Genomic DNA, 8765 nt, shown 5'->3' with positions numbered 1-8765 from the left:
ATGGAGCAGCTGGGCTTTTACACTCTGGAGTTTAGAAGGATGAGAGGGCATCTCATTGAAACATATAAGATTGTTAAGGGCTTGGACACGCTAGAGGCAGGAAACCTGTTCCCGATGTTGGGGGAGTCCAGAACTAGGGGCCACAGTTTAAGAATAAGGAGTAAGCCATTTAGAACGGAGACAAGGAAACACTTTTTCTCCCAGAGAGTGGTGAGTCTGTGGAATTCTCTGTCTCAGAGGGCGGTGGAGGCAGGTTCTCTGGATGCTTTCAAGAGAGAGCTAGATAGGGCTCTTAAAAATAGCGGAGTCAGGGGATATGGGGAGAAGGCAGGAACGGGGTACTGATTGGGGATGATCAGCCATGATCACATTGAATGGGGTGCTGGCTCGAAGGGCCAAATGGCCTACGCCTGCACCTATTGTCTATTGTGCTAAAACTTTTGTGTGAGATTCAGCCATTTCAGCAATGCGATAGTCGTTTTCAGCAGTCTCTAGAGTAAGCTCAGCATCCCGCAGTAACTTGTCATGTAATTTATCATTGCGGACACCATAGACCAAATGGTCACGAACTAGGCTATCACATATATCCCTGAAAATCGCATCCACTGGCAATGTGATTCGAGGCACTGACATACATCTCCACAGGTTTGCCCTGTCTTTGGCTTCTGGAAAAGAACAAATGCCTCTCCATGACCAAGTTAGTGCGTAACTCACATAACTATCAGAATTTGCGTAGTTGGCAATCAGGGTCATGTATAGATCCATTGAGGGCAATCTGGATACCTGCCGGGTCAAACCTAGTCAGTTCCTAATGAAATCTTCTGGTACATCGGGCAGCTTCTGTGCCTGCTAGATTAAGAAGAATTGATGCTCGAACACCAGGAGCAGCAGTAGGGTGAGATGCTTCAATGTAAATTGAGAAATCTTCTTCAAATATACGCCACCGTTCTGCGAGGTCTTCGTCAAGCACCAGGATCTCTGGTTTTCTGAGAGCAGAAGCCATATACCGGAGAAAACAACAAACTAAAATAAAAGCAATATAATTAAGCAAGGAGTGAATACATACACTCTGACACCATGTCGAGCATCTGCTGTTGGAATAACTTGGGTAACACACAGTGATTAAGATCCAAAGACTTTATTAGCGTTACAGCATAGGTAACTTCATCTTAATACGTAAATCAAGACTGAAGGAGAAAGAGCTGAGAAGCTTTCTGTTTAACTTAGTATGTTAAACTTTAACAGAATCATAAAAAAAGGTATGATTCATGTCATGAGTGACACTGATTTACACCTGTGGAGCCTCTGGTTTGGCATTCTATTATTTACTATGTATTTCCTCGTTGTTTTTCTCTCCCTAGATTTATCTACTCCAGGTGAATTTCATAAACAACCTTTCTGCCTCCCCGTTTGGCCCTGTATGAATTTATCCTGACTGTGAAAAATCAGTTTTGGTGTATTGTTAATTTGTTCATTATTACTTCAAAGTTAATTATTATTTCTAATTCCAAATCAAACAGTCCTTCAGTCAATGAATTGAATTGAATTGAATTGATTTTATTAGGGACAGTGCATATTAATAAACATTTACATGTAATACACAAGATTGTAGCCAGTAGCTAATTTCCATCTTTAGTCCCAAACAAGGTAAACACATCCCAAACAAGGTAAAAACAAAAGACAAAAACAAAAACAAAACAAACAATATGGCATATATCCCATAGAGAGATACAGCATGGAGACAGACCCTGGCTCACCAGGCCCTTGCTGACCATCATCCACCTTTTGAGCTAATCTTCCACCAATCTTATCAAATTTACCCAGATTCTACCACTCAGCTGCACACTCGTGACAATTTTACAGTAGCTAATTAACCTCCCAACCCGTAAGTCTTTGAGATGTGGGAGGAAACAGGAGCACCTGAAGAAAACCCATGTGGATACAGGAAGAATGTTCAAACCACAGAGGACACAAGGCCAAAATTGAACCTGGGTCTCTGGCACTGTGAGGCAGCGGTTCTTCTAGCTATGCCACTGTGGCATCATGTATTACTTATTGTCTGTTGCTTCCTGCTACTGAGCAAGTTGCAAAACCCACTGGCCATGTTTCCTTGGACTATTAAGGGTATTACTATTTTGAGTGGGCAGCCATGTGGAACTTGTGCATTACATCAATGTTTCTTGTGACTGGCTATTATTCAAGACATTTTGGAAGTCATGGACTCCCTTAACAAATTCTTGAGTATTTTTGATTAACGTGTCTTTTCAAATAAGAGCTCTTCCACCGCTGACTTGGAGACATCCATATGTATGAACAAGCTTCCATAAATATTATTAAATTCAAAGGAGAATCGGTCTTGAAAAAACCTATTTCCATGCAACCTCCGCATAGTAATTGCACATCATTCATTGACTCTTAAGAACACAGAATATCTGTTTCATCACAGGAGGCCATTTAGGAGATTTGCTTTGGAAACTGACAAGTAATCATTTTGATTGATACTTGTGCAACACTACTCCATTAAACACTACTGCAGCCACTGATACTTTAAGCCCATCAAAACGAACTATTGAACATGGGGGGGTCAACCTGTTTATTACTGTGGTAACTATGGAGGGGAAGATAATGGATAAATGTTCATGTTAATGAATCTTCATCAACATCATTCATTGGCGGTATGGTTACTGTGTGGTGTGATTTTGGCTATTTGATGTCTTGTGATAAAATTAACTTTTAGACATCTGTAAAAACAGAGCCTGTTGGCAGTGAATTATGTTTGTGAAGGCCTATTATCTGCCCATCTGCAGTGCTACGCTCACTGGAATGTAGCTACTTGGCCTCTCCATTTCTCCCTCTTTAAACTAGGGAATAAAATCAGTAGTCTTCCAATCATCGAGTGGATTGGAAAAAGACATTGAGAGCCTCTACTGGTTCTTATAACAAATACACAAACTGCTGAGAACAATACTTATATTTAACTATTTGCTCCCTTGCTTAACTGAACAGTCTGATTCATTACATATCGTGCTGGATCTTCACCTTGAATCAAAGATGTTAAACCCCTTTTATATTTCTCCCGAATTCACATGCCTTTCGATATGTTACTCTCTTTATTGTAATAATTGTTACCTCCTTCTTGATAAATAGTCACAAATTGATTTCATAAGCATACCATTTTCTCCTGCATTATTTGACTTCCTAATTGACTTTTAATTTCACCCTTGCACTTTTTATATTCTGCTCGGCTTTCTTTCATAATGTAGAAATAAGAAACTGCAATTTCTGTTTACAAAAAAAACCCGGCTAAAGTGCTGGAGTAACTTGGCAGGTAAGGCAGCATCTCCGGGAAACATGGATAGGTGGTGTTTTGGTTAGGGACCCATATTCAAATGTCTCCAGTCTGAAGAAGGGCCCTGACCCAAATTATCACCATTCTATGGGGATGCTGCTTGACATTCTGAGTTACTCCTGCATTTTGTAGCCAGCTTTCTGTCATATCTGAACTCAAAATCTGAAATAAATATATTGTTTTATTGCCCACTCTTTAAATGCACAGGCTCCCGTCATGTGTCTTACCACATTATTGTGGGGATATATGTGCTCTGAACCTTTACTGTCTCCTCCATAAATGAATACTGCTGTTCTTACATTGATTTTTCTTTATGACAGCTGTTTCCAGAGCACTTTTGCAACCGTATTGGAAGCATAAAAAATACTCAATCTCAGACTCTTACTACTAACTTATCTTCACCCTTTGTTATAGTCATGTTCTAACTCAGAAAGAGCCCATGGTTCCTGCCCTTCAAATGTCTACAGAAAGCTGATGTTATCATACTTTCATGTGTCTGTTGAAGTTGTCAGCTTATCTAACTTTTTGCAAGGCTCTTTGCATTGACTCGTATGCCATCTAGCATTGCCAAACTCATTAATGACTGAGATAACACGATAGGAATCTGAAAATCCAAGCTTTTCAATGGCACTAAAGATCAGTGGTGAAATAAGTGGTGTAGGCAGGAGAATAAAATTACAAAAGGCAATGATTGAGTAAGTGAGTTAGGAAGCCTGTGGTAGATGAATGTCATACTGCTGTGTGAAGTCATCCATTTTGAACTGAAAACAATAGATCTGAGTATTGTTTAAATGGTGAAATGTTGGAAGTGGCAAGGACCCTAAAGGGTCTGTCCCACTTAGGCGACTTTTTTCGCAAGTGCAGGAGACACATGTTTGCTGGTGATCTCTGGTGAGTCTCCTTCTTGGTCGCAAGAAGTTCCCGCATTCTGGGAACTAGTCGCGGTCTCAGTATGGTGGCCACAACTTTTTAAACATGTTGAAACATTTTCTGTGTGTGTGAGTGTGTTCCACTCTGACATTCGCCGTTCCAGTTCCCGCTTTGTCAGCGAGTGCTGACAGTCGCCGGCAGTCCGCTGACAAATCGCCCAAGTGGGACAAGTCCTTAAGAGTCCACACAAAAATCCAATAGTTTGGCTCAATAAAAAGATCATTTGAAAAGAGCAGTAGAATGTTAACGTAAATAACAGGAATGTTAATATGTGGAGGCCACGTTGAACAGAAATTGCAATGGGAGTGAAGGGGGATGGTTTCATTTCTGGTACGTGTTCCCAGCCGTGTCCCAGCTAATTATAGGTTCAAGCCTCTTTGCAGAAGGTTTGCACAAGTATTAGATAGATGTCATCCTGACGCTCCAGGGGGTTGCACTGAGGGAGGTCTGGTCCTCCAGGTGATGTCTTATCTGGACTGATAAGAAAGAGCAGAATCATTTTGGAAAGCAGCAGGGTTCTCTGCAGAAATTACTTTTTATCAGCATCTCCCAAAACAAATTATTTAGGCATCTATCTGTTTACTGTCTGTAGGATATTTCTGTGCATCTTACAATGCCCGCTGAGCCAACCTGCATGGCATCTAAATTTCAGTGCTATAACGACCCCCAAATCCCTTCCGAACGCCATTATTGTTAATTTGTCATCATTTAAGATGGCATGGTGAAGCAGTTGGTTGAGTCACTGACTCGCAGCATTAGTAGAGAGAAAACGGGGAATTACAGACCAGTTAGTCTAACATCGGTAGTGAGGAAAATGCTAGAGTCAGTTATTAAAGATGGGATAGCAGCACATTTGGAAAGTGGTGAAATCATTGGACAAAGTCAGCATGGATTTATGAAAGGTAAATCATGTCTGACGGATCCTATATAATTTTTCGAGGATGTAACTAGTAGAGTGGATAAGGGAGAACCAGTGGATGTATTGTATCTGGACTTCCAGAAGGCTTTCGACAAGGTCCCATATAAGAGATTAGTATACAAACTTAAAGCACACGGTATTGGGGGTTCAGTATTGATGTGGATAGAGAACTGGCTGGCAGACAGGAAGCAAAGAGTAGGAGTAAACGTGTCCTTTTACTGGCAGGCAATGACTAGTGGGGTACCGCAAGGCTCAGTGCAGGGACCTCAGCTATTTACAATAGATATTAATGATTTGAACAAGGGAATTGAATGCAACATCTCCAAGTTTGCGAATGACACGAAGCTGGGAGGCAGTGTTAGCTGTGAGGAGGATGCTCGGAGGCTGCAAGATGACTTGGATAGGTTGGGTGAGTGGGCAAATGCATGGCAGATGCAGTATAATGTGGATAAATGTGATGTTATCCACTTTGGTGGCAATAACAGGAAAGTAGATTATTATCTGAATGGTGGCCGATTAGGAAAAGGGGAGATGCAACGAGAATTGGGTATCATGTCACCAGTCATTGAAAGTAGGCATGCAGGTGCAGCAGGCAGTTAAGAAAGTGAATGGTATGTTAGCATTCACAGTAAAAGGATTTGAGTATATGAGCAGGGAGGTTCCACTGCAGTTGTACAGGATCTTGGTGAGACCACACCTGCATACAGTTTTGGTTTCCTAATCTGAGGAAATACATTCTTACCATAGAGGGAGTACAGAGAAGGTTCACCAGACTGATTCCTGGGTTGTCAGGACTTTCATATGAAGAAAGGCTGGATAGACTCGGCTTGTACTCGCTAGAATTTAGAAGATTGAGGGGGGATCTTATAGAAACAAAATTCTTAAGGGGTTGGACAGGCTAGATGCAGGAAGATTGTTCCCGATGTTGGGAAAGTCCAGGACAAGGGGTCACAATTTAAGAATAAGGGGGAAGTCTTTTAGGACCGAGATGAGAAAACATTTTTCACACAGAGTGGTGAATCTGTGGAATTCTCTGCCACAGAAGGTAGTTGAGGCCAGTTCATTGGCTATATTTAGGAGGGAGTTAGATGCGGCCCTTGTGGCTAAAGGGATCAGGGGGTATGGAGAGAAGGCAGGTACGGGATACTGAGTTGGATGATCAGCCATGATCACTCGAAGGGCCGAATGGCCTACTCCTGCACCTATTTTCTATGTTTCTATGTAAGCATGTGAAATACTCAGGATCAATAAATAAGTATAAGTTGTTTATTATAGTAAACACACAGAGCTGTAATACATAGGTGTTGTAAGCTCATGCTCAACAACAAACCTAACTAGAGGCTGGACTAACAGACTAGATAATATGAGGCACTCAACCAGATGAATGAGTAAACAGCGGCATGCAGTAAAACATGACATGGATCAGTTCAACAAATACTGACTGATCTACATCAAGGGTCATTTATTGTCTAGTGTACCAATTAAGGCACAGTGATATTCGAATTACCATACAGCCAAACTAAAAGAAGCAGCAAGTCACACAACTACATTAAAGTCAACATAAACATCCACCACAGCATATTCCCCACATTCCTCACTGTGATGGAAGGCAATCAAGTCTCATCTTCTTCCCTCTTTATTCTCATGCAGTCGGGGCGGTCGAAGTCCACTTCTGCAATTGTCAGTAGAAATAAGTAGTGTAGCTAAGTTTATTGTCACGTGTACACAGGCACAGTGAAAAGCTGCTTGTTGCATGCAAAACTGTCAGCGGAAAGACTACAGTGGCTTGCAAAAGTATTCATACCCCTTGAACTTTTCCACATTTTGTCACGTTACAACCACAAACGTAAATGTATTTTATTGGGATTTTATGTGATAGACCAACACAAAGTGGCGCATAATTGTGAAGTGCAAGGAAAATGATACATGGTTTTCAAATTTTTTTACAAATAAAAAACTGAAAAGTGTGGCATGCAAAAGTATTCAGCCCCCTTTACTCTGATACCCCTAAATAAAATCCAGTGCAACCAAATGCCTTCAGAAGTCACCTAATTAGTAAATAGAGTCCACTTGTGTGTAATCTAATCTCAGTATAAATACAGCTGTTCTGTGAAGGCCTCAGAGGTTTGTTAGAGAACATTAGTCCTTGAGACTCTTGAAAGGCGCCCTTAAATAAAATGTATTATTAGTGAACAAACAGCATCATGAAGCCCAAGGAACACACCAGACAGGCCAGGGATCAAGTTGTGGGGAAGTTTAAAGCAGGATTAGGTTATTAAAAAATATCCCAAGCTTTGAACATCTCACAGAGCACTGTTCAATCCATCCTCCGAAAATGGAAAGAGTATGGCACAACTGCAAACCTACCAAGACATGGCCGTCCACCTAAACTGACAGGCCGGGCAAGGAGAGCATTGATCAGAGAAGCAGCCAAGAGGCCCATGGTAACTCTGGAGGAGCTGCAGAGATCCACAGCTCAGGTGGGAGAATCTGTCCACAGGACAACTATTAGTCATGCACTCCACAAATCGGGCCTTTATGGAAGAGTGGCAAGAAGAAAGCCATTGTTGAAAAAACGCCATAAGAAGTCCTATTTGCTGTTTGCCACAAGCCATGTGGGGGACACAGCAAACATGTGGAGGAAGGTGCTCTGGTCAGATGAGACCAAAATTGAAGTTTTTGGCCTAAATGCAAAACGCTATGTGTGGCGGAAAACTAACACTGCACATCACCCTGAACACATTGTGAAACATGGTGGTGGCAGCATCATGCTGTGGGGATGCTTTTCTTCAGCAGGGACAGGGAAGCTGGTCAGAGTTGATGGGAAGATGGATGGAGCCAAATACAGGGCAATCTTGGAAGAAAACCTGTTAGAGTCTGCAAAAGACTTGAGACTGGGGCGGAGGTTTACCTTCCAGCAGGACAACAACCCTAAACATACAGCCAGAGCTACAATGGAATGGTTTAAATCAAAGCATATTCATGTGTTAGAATGGCCCAGTCAAAGTCCAGACCTAAATCCAATTGAGAATCTCTGGCAAGACTTGAAAATTGCTGTTCACAGACGCTCTCCATCCAATCTGACTGAGCTTGAGCTATTTTGCAAAGAAGAATGGGCAAACATTTCAGTCTCTAGATGTGCAAAGCTGGTAGAGACATACCCCAAAAGACTTGCAGCTGTAATTGCAGCGAAAGGTGGTTCTACAAAATATTGACTCAGGGGGGCTGAATACTTTTGCACACCACACTTTTCAGTTTTTTATTTGTAAAAAAATTTGAAAACCATGTTTCATTTTCCTTCCACTTCACAATTATGCACCACTTTGTGTTGGTCTATCACATAAAATCCCAATAAAATACATTTACGTTTGTGGTTGTAACATGACAAAATGTGGAAAAGTTCAAGGGGTATGAAAACTTTTGCAAGCCACTGTATATGATTACAATCGAGCTGATCACAGTGTATAGAGATGCATGATGGGAATAACATTTGCTGCAAGATAAAGTCTGATTATTATTCAAGGTGATAGTCCAAGGAATCTCCAGTGAGGTAGATGATAGCTCAGG

At 41.4% G+C, this 8765-nt stretch overlaps 1 long non-coding RNA gene across 1 annotated transcript; it reads left to right on the top strand.

Moving 5' to 3' along the window:
• The first annotated feature begins 2171 nt into the window (after window positions 1–2171).
• On the top strand, window positions 2172–7474 carry LOC116973634. The gene is made up of 3 exons (XR_004412096.1): window positions 2172–2182; window positions 4707–4709; window positions 7399–7474. It is a non-coding gene; the product is annotated as an uncharacterized LOC116973634 (long non-coding RNA).
• The last annotated feature ends 1291 nt before the right edge of the window (window positions 7475–8765 follow it).

Source organism: Amblyraja radiata, chromosome 5 (assembly GCF_010909765.2).
Source record: "Amblyraja radiata isolate CabotCenter1 chromosome 5, sAmbRad1.1.pri, whole genome shotgun sequence".
NCBI classification, from domain to species: domain Eukaryota; kingdom Metazoa; phylum Chordata; class Chondrichthyes; order Rajiformes; family Rajidae; genus Amblyraja; species Amblyraja radiata.
The sequence above is the reverse complement of the archived record's forward strand: the minus strand, read 5'-3'. Positions and strand labels throughout refer to the sequence as shown.